This window comes from Notechis scutatus, chromosome 5 (genome assembly GCF_049901735.1).
Source record: "Notechis scutatus isolate UNSWTSFEM ecotype Mainland chromosome 5, rNotScu1.2, whole genome shotgun sequence".
Lineage (NCBI taxonomy): Eukaryota > Metazoa > Chordata > Lepidosauria > Squamata > Elapidae > Notechis > Notechis scutatus.
The window spans coordinates 5,882,855-5,899,226 of record NC_142013.1 but is presented as its reverse complement, the minus strand read 5'-3'; the positions used below and the strand labels follow the sequence as shown (position 1 = coordinate 5,899,226).

At 42.5% G+C, this 16,372-nt stretch overlaps 1 long non-coding RNA gene across 1 annotated transcript in view; it reads right to left on the bottom strand.

Annotated features, from left to right (window-relative positions):
• The window catches only part of LOC148130353 (uncharacterized), a 330,297-nt gene extending 318,351 nt beyond the window's left edge, over positions 1 to 11,946 (bottom strand). The window contains exon 1 of the long non-coding RNA XR_015749701.1: positions 11,796 to 11,946. This is a non-coding gene — a long non-coding RNA (uncharacterized LOC148130353). The remainder of the gene's footprint in view (positions 1 to 11,795) is intronic.
• Positions 11,947 to 16,372: the final 4,426 nt, after the last annotated feature.

Below are 16,372 nucleotides of genomic sequence, written 5' to 3'. Positions count from 1 at the left end.
CCGAGTCTACCGCCAACTCTGTTGGCTGGTGGCAAGCAACAACAACTTATGATCATTGCATCCCCATAGCGATGTGATCAAAAATTTAGGCACTGGGCTACTGGCATATATTTAAGATGCTTGCAGCATCCTCGGGTCACCTGGAACATCAGTTTTGATCTTCCCAGCTGGCTTCTGGCAAAGTCAAAGAAGGGAAGCTGGTGTCAACTTATAAAATATTTCTATGGTCTTTTTAGAGTTGCCAACAGAAAGGGGGGAGGGGGGAAAGGGGTTTGAAAGAGCAGTGTGGCAGCTTGGAAACCAAAAGTGCATTCCATAAATACTTTTTCAAAGATAGGAATGAGATGACTGAAGCTTCTGCCCTGCAAAATTCTAACTGGAGAGCATGATAGATGACTCTTGGCTATGGAGGTGTCCCATTGGAGAATATGAATTATGATACGCCCAGGGGGTGGGGGAAAACCAGGGTCAAGGGTGACAATGAATGATGTGTCTCAGAGTTGGCTACACCCAGGCAGTGCCGGACATGTTAACTCCCAATAAATCCTTTTGAAGTTTTGGAAGTTTGGCTCGAGACTCATGATTTAATTGGGATTAAATGCCGGAATCCTGACAGCTGGATTCATTTAACAATGAATTCTTGGAGTACGGCAGTGGTATTCTTTTCAGGCCTTGTGTTTAACAAGTACATGATCAACTTAACAACCTCAGTCACTCACTTAACAACCATGACAAAAAGGGTTTGTAAAATCAGACATGACTCATTTAACCAGTGCCTTGTTTAGCAACCCAAATTGCGGTCCAAATTATGGTCCTAACTGCCAGTAGTGGTTATGGTCCGTGATGGAATTCTACTGGTTTGGACCAGTTTGGGCGAACTGGTAGTTCTAGTGGCCCTGCCTACCCTAGTCTTTTATTTCCATGTGTTGCAGCTCAAATTTATGTATTTATTTATTTTATTTATTTGATTTGCCAATTGTTTACAAGATAATAAGTATAAGTGTATACATAGTTGTGAATACATGAAATGGATACATATAAGAAAAATAAAAGAAGAATAAGAGAAACAATAGGACAGGGACGGTAGGCACGTTGGTGTGCTTATGCACGCCCCCTACAGGCCTCTTAGGAAAGGGGTGAGGTCAATAGTAGACAGTCTAAGGTTAAAGTTTTGGGGGTTTGGGGAAGAAACTACAGAGTCGGGTAGAGGTCTCTTGTAGCAATGCAAGGATTCTAAACTGATGACTCATTTAACCCCTCCTTCCAGCTCTGTCTGCTCTTCTCCCACACCTACACACACCCCAAGATCCATAACACCTTATTTGCTTGTTCCCAGGGGAAGGTAAATGATTCGCTGTTTTACTCACCGGGACTGCGTGTAGAAGGTAAGTATTAGAGATGAAACGCTGAGTTTTCAAACGCTGGGCGCATGCATGAAACACGCATTTGGTGCAGGCGCGTGCAAAGTGCATGTTCACCTAACTGCTTGTTACACCGGTTGAATCCCACCCCTGGTTATGGTACCAGAATAGCAACCAAGAGACCATGAGTTCTGGTTCCAGCTTAGACATTTTAACAAAATCAGCCATAACGTGGTTAGAATAAAAGTAAGCAGTGGAAAAATTACAGTCATACACACACACATACACACAAAATCCCTTTCTTTTTTCTTTTTTTTTTTTAGTCCCAGCTAGTCCAGCAAAAGCCCTAATTAGAATGTTAAAAGCTATTGTACCTTTAAGAAAGTTTTTATTCTTGAGGTTCCTTCCTTATTCTTTAATGACTGTAATAAATTTCATATGGTTGCAGAACAATTCTTTTTCTCAAAGGCTTTGGGATTCATACCCAATATTCCAGCTGTGCTGAACAGGGAGTAATAAAAAAAAACCCAAAATAAAACATGAAAGTTGACATAGGGAAACTCATAATTAACATTACAGGGGGATCTTTGCCGATCGTTGTCAATAGATAGTAGGAAAGGCAATTAGCCTTAGGGGGGAAAAGCACCACTGGGTGATAAAATGATACATTAAATGCTGTGCATAAATGCCAATTTGGCCTCTGTGTGGTTGTAGGAAGAATTAACGGGAAAATAACGTGGAAACAAGCCATGACACCAATCTTAATTATCACCCAACACCTGCATGGAAAAGGGAGAAACCTGTTAAATCAGCACGTTCCTTCAAATGTTCAAGAAAATATGGAAATGATCCCTGAATTATAATCAAAACGATTGGCAGAGAGTGGGGGAATATAATGACAAGCCTGATGAAAGGATGGCTTTCTAATCTACTCATCACCCAGTGCTTTTTCTGGGTTTCATATTCATTACAAGTTGATCAAGGATGGATCATGAGCGAGAGACATTCAAATTCAGAATGGTACTGGACTTTTTTCCAGTGCTGTTGTAACTCAGAATGGTCCCTAAATGAACTATTGTAAGTCGAGGACTACCTGGACACAAGAATTTAGTCAGCTAAAGGTCAGCACTAAATTGGGGCTAGATAAAGGTCAGTTCAAATAAGGGAATTCAAATGATCTCTTGTAGCAATGCAAGGATTCTAAACTGATGACTCCTTTAACCCCTCCTTCCAGCTCTGTCTGCTCTTCTCCCACACCTACACACACCCCAAGATCCATAACACCTTATTTGCTTGTTCCCAGGGGAAGGTAAGCAGTCTGGGGGAGATTCTCATAATATATAGTAGAAGTCGATAAAGTTCCTTTCTTCAGCTATTTGCGAGTAGCTTGCACCTGATCTCTACAGACATTCCATGCTAGCACCTAGTGCTGACAATGCTAGTGCCAGGGGGGGGGGGGAAACTACCATCAAATAAATAAACTAGTGTGTGTGTGTGGTTTTTTCTCCCTGTTTCTTGATCATATCATTCACACAACATTTTCCAAACAAATGCTTAGATCAACTGGATAAGTCAACAACTAGTATATGTTGTTCAATATCTATATCGATATCTATATCTATATATAGATACAGATATATAACTATATAGATATCGATATAGATATCTATATCTATATCGATATAGATATCTATATCGATATCTATATAGTTATATATCTGTATCTATATCTATCTTTCTATCTATATCTATCTATCTATCTATCTATCTATCTATCTATCTATCTATCTATCTATCTATACTTCCATCTCCATCTCTATCATCTATCTATCTCTACCTATGTGTCTCTATCTATTTACATCTATCTGTCTCTCAATCTCTCTCTATATCTATTTCTATCTCTATCTATCTATATCTATATCTATCTATCTAAATATATAGATCCATCTATATCTATCTATATCTTCTATATCTATATCTATATCTCTATCTATCTCTATCTATTTATATCTATCTATCTATCTATCTATCTATCTATCTATCTATCTATCTATCTATACCTCCATCTCCATCTCTATCATCTCTATCTACCTATGTATCTCTGTCTCTATCTATTTACATCTATCTGTCTCTCGATCTCTATATATATCTATTTCTATCTCTATCTATCTCTATCTATTTCTATCTATCTAAATATATAGATCCACCTATATCTATCTATATCATCTATATCTCTATCTCTATCTCTATCTATCTATATCTCTATCTATTTATATCTATCTATCTATCTATCTATCTATCTATCTATCTATCTATCTATCTATCTATCTATACCTCCATCTCCATCTCTATCATCTCTATCTCTACCTATGTATCTCTGTCTCTATCTATTTACATCTATCTGTCTCTCTATCTCTCTATATATCTATTTCTATCTCTATCTATCTCTATCTAAATATATAGATCCATCTATATCTATCTATATCATTATCTCTATCTATCTATATCTCTATCTATCTATATCTCTATCTATCTATATCTCTATCTATTTCTATCTGTCTATCTATCTATCTATCTATCTATCTATCTATCTATCTATCTATCTATCTATCTGTGTTTTTTTCCCCTCTCTCTCTTTCCCAGTATGTAAATTTATTCTTGGAACATCCCCAAGTAATCTGACTTTGTTTGGGTTGACATGGACTTCCTGGCCAGCAGTTCCATTTGCATACTAATTTGCCTCTCCTCTATTCATTGGGAAGTGGATGATTAATCAGTCACCTGATACCTAACTTTGAATGCAAATGAGAAAATTGCTGCTATGCCACGGGCAGCGCTCACGAAGGCCTTGGAAATGGGCTTCCCTCCAACCTAATCACATTCTGTCAAAGAACCGGGTTGCGTGTAGCGTCTCCTTCCCCTGGTGCCAAATTTGAAATTCTCTTAAGTGACAGGTGGTGTCACAGAACACAAAGCAAGGAGATCTTTCGGAACCCACGAGCACATCTGGAATGTTGAGATTTCACTCCTGGTTCGTTCCCACAAAGAGTCATCAGGGTCAACATTTCATGAGTGCCAAAAAGAACATTTTGGCACCTGAAAATATACTAGGCCTTTCTAACGCATTACAAACCGGTAACGGAGTGGTATTTGTAGCTCAGGATTGACATGAAGGCTTAGGCAGACATTAACCAGCACCAATGATGTTGCCCAGTTAGCAGTGGTGGGATTTTACTTCCGGTTCTGTGGGCGTGGCTTGGTGGGTGTAGCAGGGGAAGGATACTGCAAAATCCCCCTTCACTCCCCACTCCACTAACCTGCTTTCCAGCTCCGTTCTCCTGTGCAGGGCAACCAAAGAAGACCCAGCCAATCAGCTGGGACTCAGGAGGAGGAGAATAGATGGGGGGGCGGGGCCAGTCAGAGGTGGCATTTACCAATTCTCCGAACTACTCAAGATTTCCGCTACCGCTTCTCCAGAACTGGTCAGAACCTGCTGAATACCCACCTCTGCTAGTTAGTTTGGGTAATGAAACATCTGTAAGAAAACAACCAAGCTCAGAGGCCATCCTTTTAACATCAAACTACTTAGAAGATTCACCTGTCTCCAGAAAAGTCTGCCAAATTTTTTGTGAAGAGATTCTAAAGAAACTCACCCCAAATTTCCCCAGACATTGTTAGTGTTGATTTTACTTCTTGTCCTACCCTCTGGGGCTTTGGAGAATAAATCAGTCCCCTCTTCTTTTTTGACCGTCCTCGAGTATTGGAAGATGGTTATCATGTCCCCCTTAATTTTTCTCTTTGATCGGCTAGACATACAGGTAGTCCTGAACCAACTTACAACCACAATTGAACACAATACACACAGACAGAGAGAGAGAAGAAAAAGAGAGAGAGAGAGAGAGACACAAAAGAAAAAGGCACCTTTGGGATGAAGTGTGTTAATCGTCATTCTTCCTAACTCACCCCACCCCAGAAACCTGTCTTTGAAAGGCCTACACAAACATAAAGTATCCCCCTGATAAACCGGCGGGAAAAAAGCACAATTAGATAGTCTGCCTGCCTGCCTGCCTGCCTGCCTTCTCAAAAAATGCCATGGCAGTTTGCTTTAAGGGCCAGTGTGAATTCCTGATCTCTCCCAGCAGGTCCTTCATAATAGAAGGCGGTTGCATTTAGCAGAAGTTAGATGGCTCTTGAGTACAGACTACTGCGTGTCGGGACCAGGCCTGCAAAATCGATTCCCTTGCAACTACGCCGTAAAATCGACAAACGAGGACAGGCTGTCAGGTCCTGAAATGGCTGCAGAGCATCAGTGTAATTAACTGGGCATAAGAGACGTTGCACGCGGGCTGTCTATCATCTCTGGCCAAAAGGTATATCCAATTGAGCTGGAGATGTTTTGGTTCGGTTTGTTCTGCTTCTCTTTGGTTTTGTTTGAAATTGAACGAGGCTCTCCCGGGCAACGCAGCTGCTAAACTCGGGTTTCGGAGACAAAAGAAAGTGCATTACTGCGGTAGAGGTGAGTCTAGTGGAAGACAAGATGAGGAATCCAAGACTCCAAAGTTTGTGTTTGTATAATACAGCTATAGTCCTTGACTATTGTGGCTTCTTGGCTGCCAGCCCCTCCAGCAGCCGAATCAGAGGAGAAGGAGGCGTGGGTCAACATCAAGGAAACCTGAGAGCTCCGAGGGGGAAGAGGGAATGGATCTGGCAGAGAGAGAGGGGGATATATATATATATATATATATATATATATATATATATATATATATATATATATATATATATATATATATATATATATAAAGAGAGAGAGAGACTGGGCTGTCCATCAGCCCTCAGGTGGAGAGTCAACAGCCCCCAGGTCTGGAGGTGGCTGATGAGGAAGAGGAGGAACAGCTGGGTCCAGTGCCTGATGCACGGATGCTCAGAAGGTAGAGGAGAGGAGAGCAGTGGAAAACTATGGGCCGGTCCTTGGAACGGAAGAACCACCACTGCTAGCAAAGCCCCACCCTATCTCTGGGGATAAAAGGCAGGGGGCAGAGATGAATCGATGTGGCAGACAACTATTGTGATATTAACTCACAACAATTCATCTAACGGACGGACGGACGGACGGACAGACTTGTTAGCCTGCAGTGAGAGAGAAACTTTTGGTGAGGGCTGCTGGTGTAAAGGAATCTTTAAGTTAACTTCAGAGGGTTTGTCGTGTTTGGGGAGCTGGGTCAGAACATTGACTTACAACCATTCATTTAGTGACTGAAGTTACAAACAGCACTGAAAAAAACTGACACAGTTGGTCTTTGGACTTACGGCAGGATCAAAAGTTGGGTGCTTTGTAACCTGCGTGTAATTATAATAGTTGTAGGATCACCATTTGCAAACCCCCCTAGACGGCTTTGGACAAGCAAAGTCAATGGGAAAAGCTGAATTCATTTAATGACTCCATGATTCATTTACCCATTGCCGTGATTTGTTTTTTCTTTTTTCTTTTTTTTGACATGGCCAACAGGGGTGTAATATCAGATGCTTCTCTCTTAACAACCACCTTGCTTCCTTAGAAATGAACATTCTGCTCTTGATTTTGGTCGTAAGACGAGGACTACCTATTTAATACACTTAAGCAGGACCGTTAAGGAGCCTTAGCTGCATACATAGAAGGTGTTCATTTTGCCTAGTATTAATTGTAACTTTTTTGTGGCTTTGTATCTTTAGCAAACCCGATCAAGTTGGGTTTATTTCCAGTTCAGTGCTGCTTCAATAACTAAAAAGGCTAGCAGATTTGAGCTGTGACACTCTCAAGCACCACTAGATGGCAGCAAAGAGAGATAGACCATTCTAATGCTTTGTTGCCATCTGGTGGTGATTTGCATTACTAAATACTAAATTTATAAGTCACTTCTTTGAAAAAATTACCAAAGCGTTAATTTATTGACCACATTTAAAGTCTACTGTTGCATTTCAGAAAGATGCACAACTCGACACCCACCTGAATAAAATCCATCCCTTGAAAGTAATTGCTACTAAGGCACAACAAATAGATACAATTTTATTAGGTCCAGATAAAAAAAATATAACTAAATTTTATAATTATTTACTGGAGACGGAATTAGAAGAGGAAGTAGTCAAAAGCAACGTGATAGCTTGGAGCAGAAACATAGGACGTAGCATTACATTATTAGAATGGGAAAAGGTTTGGACAAGGAATAATAAAATTACAAGATCAGCAGCATATAAAGAAAATGCCTATAAAATGTTTTATAGATGGCATCTCTCACCCTTGAGAATAGCGAAAATGTCTCCTAACATGAATCCGAATTGCTGGAAATGTAAAAAGAAACAGGGAACATTTTTTCATATGTGGTGGTCCTGCACTGAAGCCCAAAGATACTGGCATAGAATAAAAAAAAATGGTTAGAGGAAATAACGGCGGAGCAAATTGAATTAAAACCAGAATTCTTCCTATTGGGGATATTTAATAGACAAATTCCTAAAAATGTCAAATATATAATACTGCATATTCTTACTGCAGCCAGAATAACCTTTGCAAAGTGTTGGAAACAAGCAGATATTCCAACAGAGGAGATGGTTATACAGAAGATAACAGCCTGTGCAGAGATGGACAAGTTAACCTTAGCACTTAAGGAAAAAGAAACATCAGAATATTATAGAAGCTGGGAATGCTGGTATGACTGGATAGAACAAAAATAGAAAATATATTAGTAAATAACATAAAATGTAAATCATAATTATATATCCGCAATAAGATGTATTTGTTAATGTATCACCAATATTGATAAACAAACAAGGAACCATAGACTGTCGATAGTAGAATTGTTAGTTTTTTTAATCATTTTCTTTTTTTCTAATTCTTTTCTTTCTTCTTCTGTGTGTTGTGTTTGTTTGATATTTTGGTTTTGTAATTAATAAAGTTTTTTTTAAAAAAAAAGAAAATAATTGCTATTAGGGAAAGAGTTAAGACTACATTAGGGAAAGACTACATTATGGAAAGAATTAAGACTACAGCAATGAGAACAATAACTCCAGGTCATCATGTTGGAGGATGATGCTTTCTGAACATATTTGTGAACACCATTGGGACCTAGGTAAGCAGTGGTAGGGTTCAATTTTTTTTACTACCAGTTCTGTGGGTGTGGCTTGGTGGGTGTGGCATGGTAGGTGTGGCATGGTGGGCATGGCTTGGAGGGTGTGGCTTGGAGGGTGTGGCTGGGTGGCCATGGCAGGGGAAGGTTACTGCAAAATCCCCATTTCCACCCCACTCCTGGGGGAAGGTTATTGCAAAATCCCGTTCCCTCCCTACCCCACTAACCTACTTTCCAGCTCCATTCTCCTGTGCAGGGCAATAAAGACAACCCAGCTAATCAGCTGGGACTTGATCAGCTGGAACTTGGGAGCGAATAGATGGGGGCAGGGCCAGCTGGTTCTCTGAACTACTCAAAATTTCTGCTACCAGTTTGTGAGAACTGGTCAGAACCGGCTGAATACAACCTCCGTAAGTAAGGATTAATGAAGCAGGTTTATAAGACAAAAGACTGATAGCTGTAAGGATATCAAAAAAATCATCACCAAGAATGTTCTTTCTGCACCAACTCAGAAAGCTCAGACTGCCTAAGGAGCTGCCGATGCAGTTCTACAAAGGAATTATTAAGTCTGTCATTTGTACTTCTACAACTGTCTGGCTTGGGACAGCAACCAAACCGGTCAAGTACAGACTTCAGTGGATAATTGGGACCGCATAAAAAAACAACTGAAACCAGCTTGCCTTCCATTGAGGACCTGTATATTGTGTGGGTCAGAAGAACGGCTGAGAAAATATCTATGGATCCCTCACATCCTAGACCAGAGGTCACCAACTGGTGGTTTAATGGCCTCTGGTGGTCTGCGAGAAAATTTTGGTGGTCTGAGGAAAAATATTTGCATTTTTGATATTGCACTAAATCAGGGATCCTCAAACAGGGGTCCGGATACGTGCAATGAAATGTTGTGTTGTTGCAGAGAAATTGAGTGTGATTCCCCCCTGTATTAAGCCCTGAATAACTGGAGAAGGTAGTTATAACCTGATGCAGCCTTCCATCAAGGTGTGTCTAGGTGTTTCAACCTGGTTATCATGAAAGTAGGCCATGGAGCGAAACAGAGGCAGGTGGCAAAAATAGACTTGCAAGACAAGACAAGAGAACAGATGGCTGGTCTCTTATGGCACTGATGGCCTGTTGACTTTCTCTCCCTGAATATAAAACCAGACAATGCAGCTATTCCAGAGGGATCTCAGTGGCTGCAGCAATTCCAGAGAAATTATTCTAGCAGCTTTGAAAATGAATGGAGCAGAATTGAATTAGGACCTCTTAACATGTCTGTCTTATCCGTCCACAGGGCAATCACCAATATTAATCTTGTGTCGAATCCCGCCACACTATTATCACACAGATTTTTTTCTATGATGGACCTTAGACTGAAATCTTTTAAAAGGAACTCCAGAGAGCTCCATGAGTGTTCCAGGTGAAAGCTGATTTGGGGCATACTGTAGTTGGGATGAAGAAATTTGCACTAATTTTAAAGAAAACCAGGTGCCTGGATCAATTTAGGTGCAAATCTGGAATAGGTGCTGCATTTAAATTATTGTGATCGAAATAGAATAGAGCAGAAGAGAAGAGAAGAGAAGAGAAGAGAAGAGAAGAGAAGAGAAGAGAAGAGAAGAGAAGAGAAGAGAAGAGAAGAGAAGAGAAGAATCCAGATAGAGTTGGAAGGTACCTTGGGGATCTTCTAGTCCAGCTCCCTGGATATCCAATGGAATGGAAGAGAAGAGAAGAGAAGAGAAGAGAAGAGAAGAGAAGAGAAGAGAAGAGAAGAGGAGAGGAGAGGAGAGGAGAGGAGAGGAGAGGAGAGGAGAGGAGAGGAGAGAAGAGAAGAGAAGAGAAGAGAAGAGAAGAGAAGAGAAGAGAATAAGGAAGAGAAGAGAAGAGAAGAGAACAGAACAGAACAGAATAGAATATTGGAGAGAAGAGAAGAGAAGAGTAGAACAGAACAGAATAGAACAGAATAGAACAGAATAGAATAACAGAGTTGGAAGGGACCATAGAGGTCTTCTAGTCCAACCCCCTACTCAGGCGGGAAACCTTACACCATTCCTGACAAATGTTTATCCAATCACTTCTTAAAATCTTCCAGTGTTGGAGCATTCACAACTTCTGGAGGCAAGTTGTTCCACTGATTAATTGTTCTCACTATTAAGAAATTTCTCCTTAGGTTGCTTCTCTCCTTGACTAGTTTCCATCAGTTGCTTCTTGTCCAGCCTTCAGGTGCTTTGGAGAATAGATTGACTCCCTCTTTTTTGTGGCAATCCCTGAGATATCAGAACACTGCTCTCATGTCACCCTATTCTTCGGAAGAACAAATGTTGAAGCAGACGCTTCAATACTTTGGCCACCAAAGGAGAAGAGAGGACTAATGGGAAAAGCCCCCAATGTTGGGAAAGATGGAAGGCGAAAGGAGAAGGGGACGGCAGAGGATGAAACGGTTAGATGCAATGAACATGAATTTGGTCAAACTCCAGGAGACGGTGGAAGACAAGATGGGAGGGAGGCTTGCTGTAGTCCATGGGATCACGAAGAATCAGACACAACGTAGAAACCAAACAACAGAATAACAGAACTAGAATAGCTGAATAACAGAATAACAGATTTGGAAGGGATCTTGGAGGCTTTCTAGCACAACCCACCCTGCCCAAGCAGAAGACTCTATGCCATTTTGGACAAATGATTGTTCAATCTCTTCTTAACAAAATCTCCAGTGATGGAGCACCCACAATTTCTGAAGACAAGCCATTCCATTGACTAATTGTTCTCACTGTCAGGAAATTCCTCCTTAGTTCTAGGTTGCTTCTCTCTCCCTGGTTAGTTTCGATCCGTTGCTTCATGTCGTGCCTTCAGGTGCTTTGGAGAATAGCTTGACTCCCTCTTCTTTGGGGCAGCCCCTGAGATATCGGAAAACTGCTACCATGTCACCCCTAATCCTTCATTTTACTAAACATCATCCTCTTCTTCTCTCTTCTTCCACCTCTCCCGGGATTAGAATTACCAAAATAATAATTCAACACTGTTGAGGTAATTCCCCATTAAGAGAATGAGTGCACACAGGGAGACGTAGTGAGAGTAATGTTGAAGAATAACACACAACCAGCACACAGATACATTGTATGGTAAAATGTAGGTTTTTACTTCCAGTAAACGGTTAAGCAAAGTCCAACAAGCAGTCCAAGTCATACACGGTTATAGCAGTCAGTTTTCAGTCCAGGGATAATCCAAATAACAAAGTCCAGTATCATAAACAGTTCAGTAATCAGACTCACATTAATCCAAGAATAACGACAATCAGCAACAGTCAATAGGGAAATGCAGAAACAGCAACACTGTCAACAACAGGACTAAACAACCCAGGTTTCTGGCTCCATCTTATGGCCATTTGAGGAACCACACCCAATTACAATTTTAGCATTCCCTTAAAGAGACAGTATTAAAATATCTATCCTGGTTTATATATTTCCAACCCAACTGTTAGGTGACTTACATTCCTAACAAAAACCATCCAAATTATTGTTGTGCTTTGCTTTGGACCTCCCCCAAATAGTCCTACACACTCCTTTTCAATCCCTGTTCCCCAGAGGAAGGCTACAAGAAGGCTACGATGTAAGTTACCCAATGTATGTCTTCTGTCCCAGCTCCCCAAATATGACAATCCCTCTGTTGTTAAATCAATGATTCCTTTATTAGGAGTGCCAGCAGCCCGGGCAAAAAGTTTTTCTCCCACCACAGGTTAACAAGTCTGCCCAGCAGGGAGAGGAATAGCTGTGTGCAACATCTATCCATCTCCACCCCTTGCTTTTTATCCCGAGAGCTGAGTGGGGCTTTGCTACCAGCAGTGGCTCTTCCGTCCCAAGGACCGTGTCAACTAAAAAGATACACCCAGTATTCCCTAGTAGCCTCTTAAAACCTGTGGTGGGATCGACCCATTAACTTGGTCCTCAACACCGATAACACCAAGGAGCTTCTAGTGGGCTATAGAAAGAACAGATCAGACATCCAGCCCTTGCTTAGCAATGGAGACAGAGTGGAGCAAGTGGCCAGTTTTCAGTTTCTGGGTGTTACCCTAAAAGAGGACCTGACCTGGGGGTGCTCACATTGCAGCCCTGGTTCAAAAGGGCCCAGCAGAGATTATACAACCTGAGGCTTCTCAGGAAAGAACAACTGAGTGAAAAACTGCTGGTGACCTTCTACCGCTGCACCACGGAGAGTATTTTTTAACTTACTGCACCTGTGCAGCGTTTGCCAATTGCACAGTGGTAGATAGGAAAGCGCTTCAGAGGGTTAATGTCATTGCCCAGAGGATCATGGGTTGCCCTCTCCCCTCTTTGGAAGAGCTTTATAGCTCCTGCTGCTTTAAGAAAGTTCAAAACATTCTCAAAGATCCATCTCATCCTGGGCACCCCTTTTTTTTTTTGAACTATTACCACCTGGCAGACGGTACAGAATAATAAAAACAAGGACACATAGGCTGAAAAACAGCTTCTATCCCAGGGCAGTAGCTCTTTTGAATTATCCTGTATAGTGCAGTGTTGGTACGGTGTTGGGGGGTTTCGGTTCAATGTGTGAAGGGTGAAGGATGTGTGGTTGTGTTTATTTTCATGGTCATGATGTGCACTGAAGATGGTGTTTGATTTCATTGTATGAGGTGCAATGACAATAAAATAAAATAAAATAAAATAAACCCGGAGGCCACCACCTCGTGAACCCCCAGACCCCATGGTCGTAGGAGGCCAAACCCATTATGAGGTGCAGCGAATCCTCGATTCGAGGTGGCACAGGAGACAACTCCAATGTCTAATCAAGTAGAAGGGCTACCCTTTATCAGAGGCATCTTGGGTAAAGAGTAGGAACATCCAAGCTGATTGCTTTGTTTCCATGCAGAAAACCCAACCGAACCTGGGTTGTTTTTTCTCGCAACCCTAAGTTCTATACCTGTTATAAATTGTTTTCTTTTTGTGTTGTACAGTTCACATTCAGGGGAGTTGAATGTCAACCAAAAAGATACTCCTTTGGTCTTTTTAGCTGCCAGAAAAAGGGTGTCGGGAAAACAAGGCATTCTTGAAATGCCTAGATAATCACCTCGGCAGCCCAAAGTTGTCGGAGCATAAGAAGGTTATTGGAGAGCATGATGGATGACTCTTGGAGATGGATGTGCCCCATTGGAGAAGTCACATCCAGGGGGGGTGGGGGAAGACCAGGGAGAAGGGGGAAATGTATGATGTGATTTAGTACTGGCTGCACCCAGCCACGTGCCAACATGGCAACGTCTAATAAACCAGTTTACTTTTCTCTGAGATGTGGCTAGAGACTTTTGATTTGAATGAGGGGTGATTTGTTGAAGCCCTGACAGCCCGGCCCATAGATTTCCACTGCTCTCCTCTCCTCTGCCTTCTGTGCATCCACGCGTTAGGCACTCGACCCAGCTGTTCCTCCTCTTCCTCATCAGACACCTCCAGACCTGGGGGCTGTTGGCTCTCCATGTGAGGGCTGACGGATAGCCCTGGCTCCACTTCTCTCTCTCTCTCTCTCTCTCTCTCCAACAGCTTCATTCCCTCTTCCCCCTCGGAGCTCCCAGGTTGCCTTGATGTTGATTCCCACGACTCCTACTCCTCCGACTCTTCCTCTGATTTTGCTGCTGGAGAGGCCGGCAGCCAACAGGCCACAACAGTATGATTATAACATGGTCGATTGTGGGTTTACCTTCAGCCAACCCCAAAATATTAAAAAGAATTCAAACGGAAGAGAAAAAATGGACCGTCCTCAACAGAAGCGTTTGGCAATGTTATAACATCTGATTTTAGAATGCCACTTACATAACAAAATGTCAGATTCAGATATCAGATAATACACGGTATTTAGAGGCTCCCTGGAGCGCATCCAACATCCACATTCAGAGAGGAGAATTTTGACAGAGAATCGCTGGAAGCAAAGCGTGCTCTGTTTGGCGAGCTGTCTCTTCCATTCTGCCAACCTCTTCCAGGCCCTGGCCAAGATTGCCACTGCCAAGCCCTACATCTGTCTTTATTTTGTTTTTGCTCCACTTGAGAACATGCAAACAATTTCAATTCTTGACTTTTGGAGGTTTGGCTACCTCAACAAGCGAACAATGGAGCTCCGAAGCAAGCACCACAATATCAGATGCTAAAATTCGAAATGACCTCTCCTGTCGCACTCCTAACATAGCTCTAAAATCCAGAAGAAGAAGGATACTAAATAGAATTTTGTTTATTTTACTAAATCAAATAAATACCCTCAAAACGACGTTATATAGAGCAGGGGTCCCCAACCACCGGTCCGCGGACCGGTACCGGGCCGTGGAACAAGTCCTACCGGGCCGCTGGTTTGCTGGGCGCCGCCATCTTGTTTTGATGAAAAAGTGCTTCCGGTGAGCTTTTCCGGGTAGAAAGCTCACCGGAAGCACTTTTCATCAAAACAAGATGGTGGCGCAGCGCTTCGTGAGCTTTTCCGGGTAGAAAGTCATTTCTACCCGGAAAAGTTCACCGAGCGCTGGCACCGCCATCTTGTTTTGATGAAAAAGTGCTTCCGGTGAGCTTTCTACCCGGAAAAGCTCACCGGAAGCACTTTTTCATCAAAACAAGATGGCGGTGCCCAGCTGATGTCGGTACCGGGCCGCGGCGTAAAAAAGGTTGGGGATCACTGATATAGAGCACTGCACACCAGAACAACGAGACACAAGGACAGTTTTGTCCCCCATGTTGTTGTTGTTAGTTGCAAAGTTGTGTCTGACCCATCACGACCCCATGGACAACGTTACTCCAGGCCTTCTTGTCCTCTATCATCCCCCAGAGTCCATTTAAGCTCACACCGGCTACTTCATTCACTCACTCACTCACTCACTCACTCACTCACTCACTCACTCACTCACTCATTCATTCATTCATTCAGTGACTCCATTTAGCCACCTCCTTCTCTGCCATCCCCTTCTTCCTCTTTTGCCCTCCATCGTTCCCAGCATTAGGCTCTTCTCCATTAAGTCCTTCCTTCTCATGAGGTGGCCAAAGTCTTTGAGTTTTATCTTCAGGATCTGGCCTTCTAAAGAGCAATCAGGGTTGATCTCCTCTAGGACTGACCAGTTGGATCACCTTGCAGTCCAAGGGACTCGCAGGAATCTCCTCCTCCAGCACCAGAGTTTGAAGGGCTCCATTCTTTGGCGCTCAGCCTTTCTTATGATCCTACTTTCACAGCCATACATTGCAACTGGGAAAACCACAGCCTTGACTATACGCACTTTTGTTGGCAGGGTGATGTCTCTGCTTTTTAGGATGCTGTCTAGATTTGCCATAGCTTTCATCCCCAGGAGTAAGCGTCTTTTAATTTCTTGGCTGCAGTCCCCATCTGCGGTGATCTTGGAACCCAGGAAAATAAAATCTGTCCCTACTTTTTCCCCCCATGCCATCACTCTAAAACAAACATGGACATTGAGCTGGGGAATAAATAGGAGGAAAGGAGAGTGGATGGGTTGTCTCAGACAACCATTGGCATTTCTGGAAAGTTTGCTCCTGATGTGTTTCCTGCGACAAAGACTGCCTTGCCAGAACTGAGGTTTGTCTATTTCTCTGTTTGAACTGGCTTCATTTGCAGGACTCTTGCCCGGACTTTCTGTTGGTGAAGACTGTTAATTCCCAATGTGTAAATAAAGAGGGGGTTTTCTTTGTGGAAGAGTCCGTTTCTTGCTTCTACGAAGGCTGGGTCAGAACAGTAACTTCGAACGGTCACTAAATGAACTGTTGTAAGTCGAGGATTAACTGTACCAAGAAAGAACAATGTCCAGAAAGAACAATGAGTGTTGTGGCTCGCCAGCGGCCAGCCGGTGGAGCTGGCAGCAGATTCGGACAGTGAGGAGGTTGGGGAGGAACATAGGCCAGTCCTGGAATCTGGGGAAGGCTCTGACGA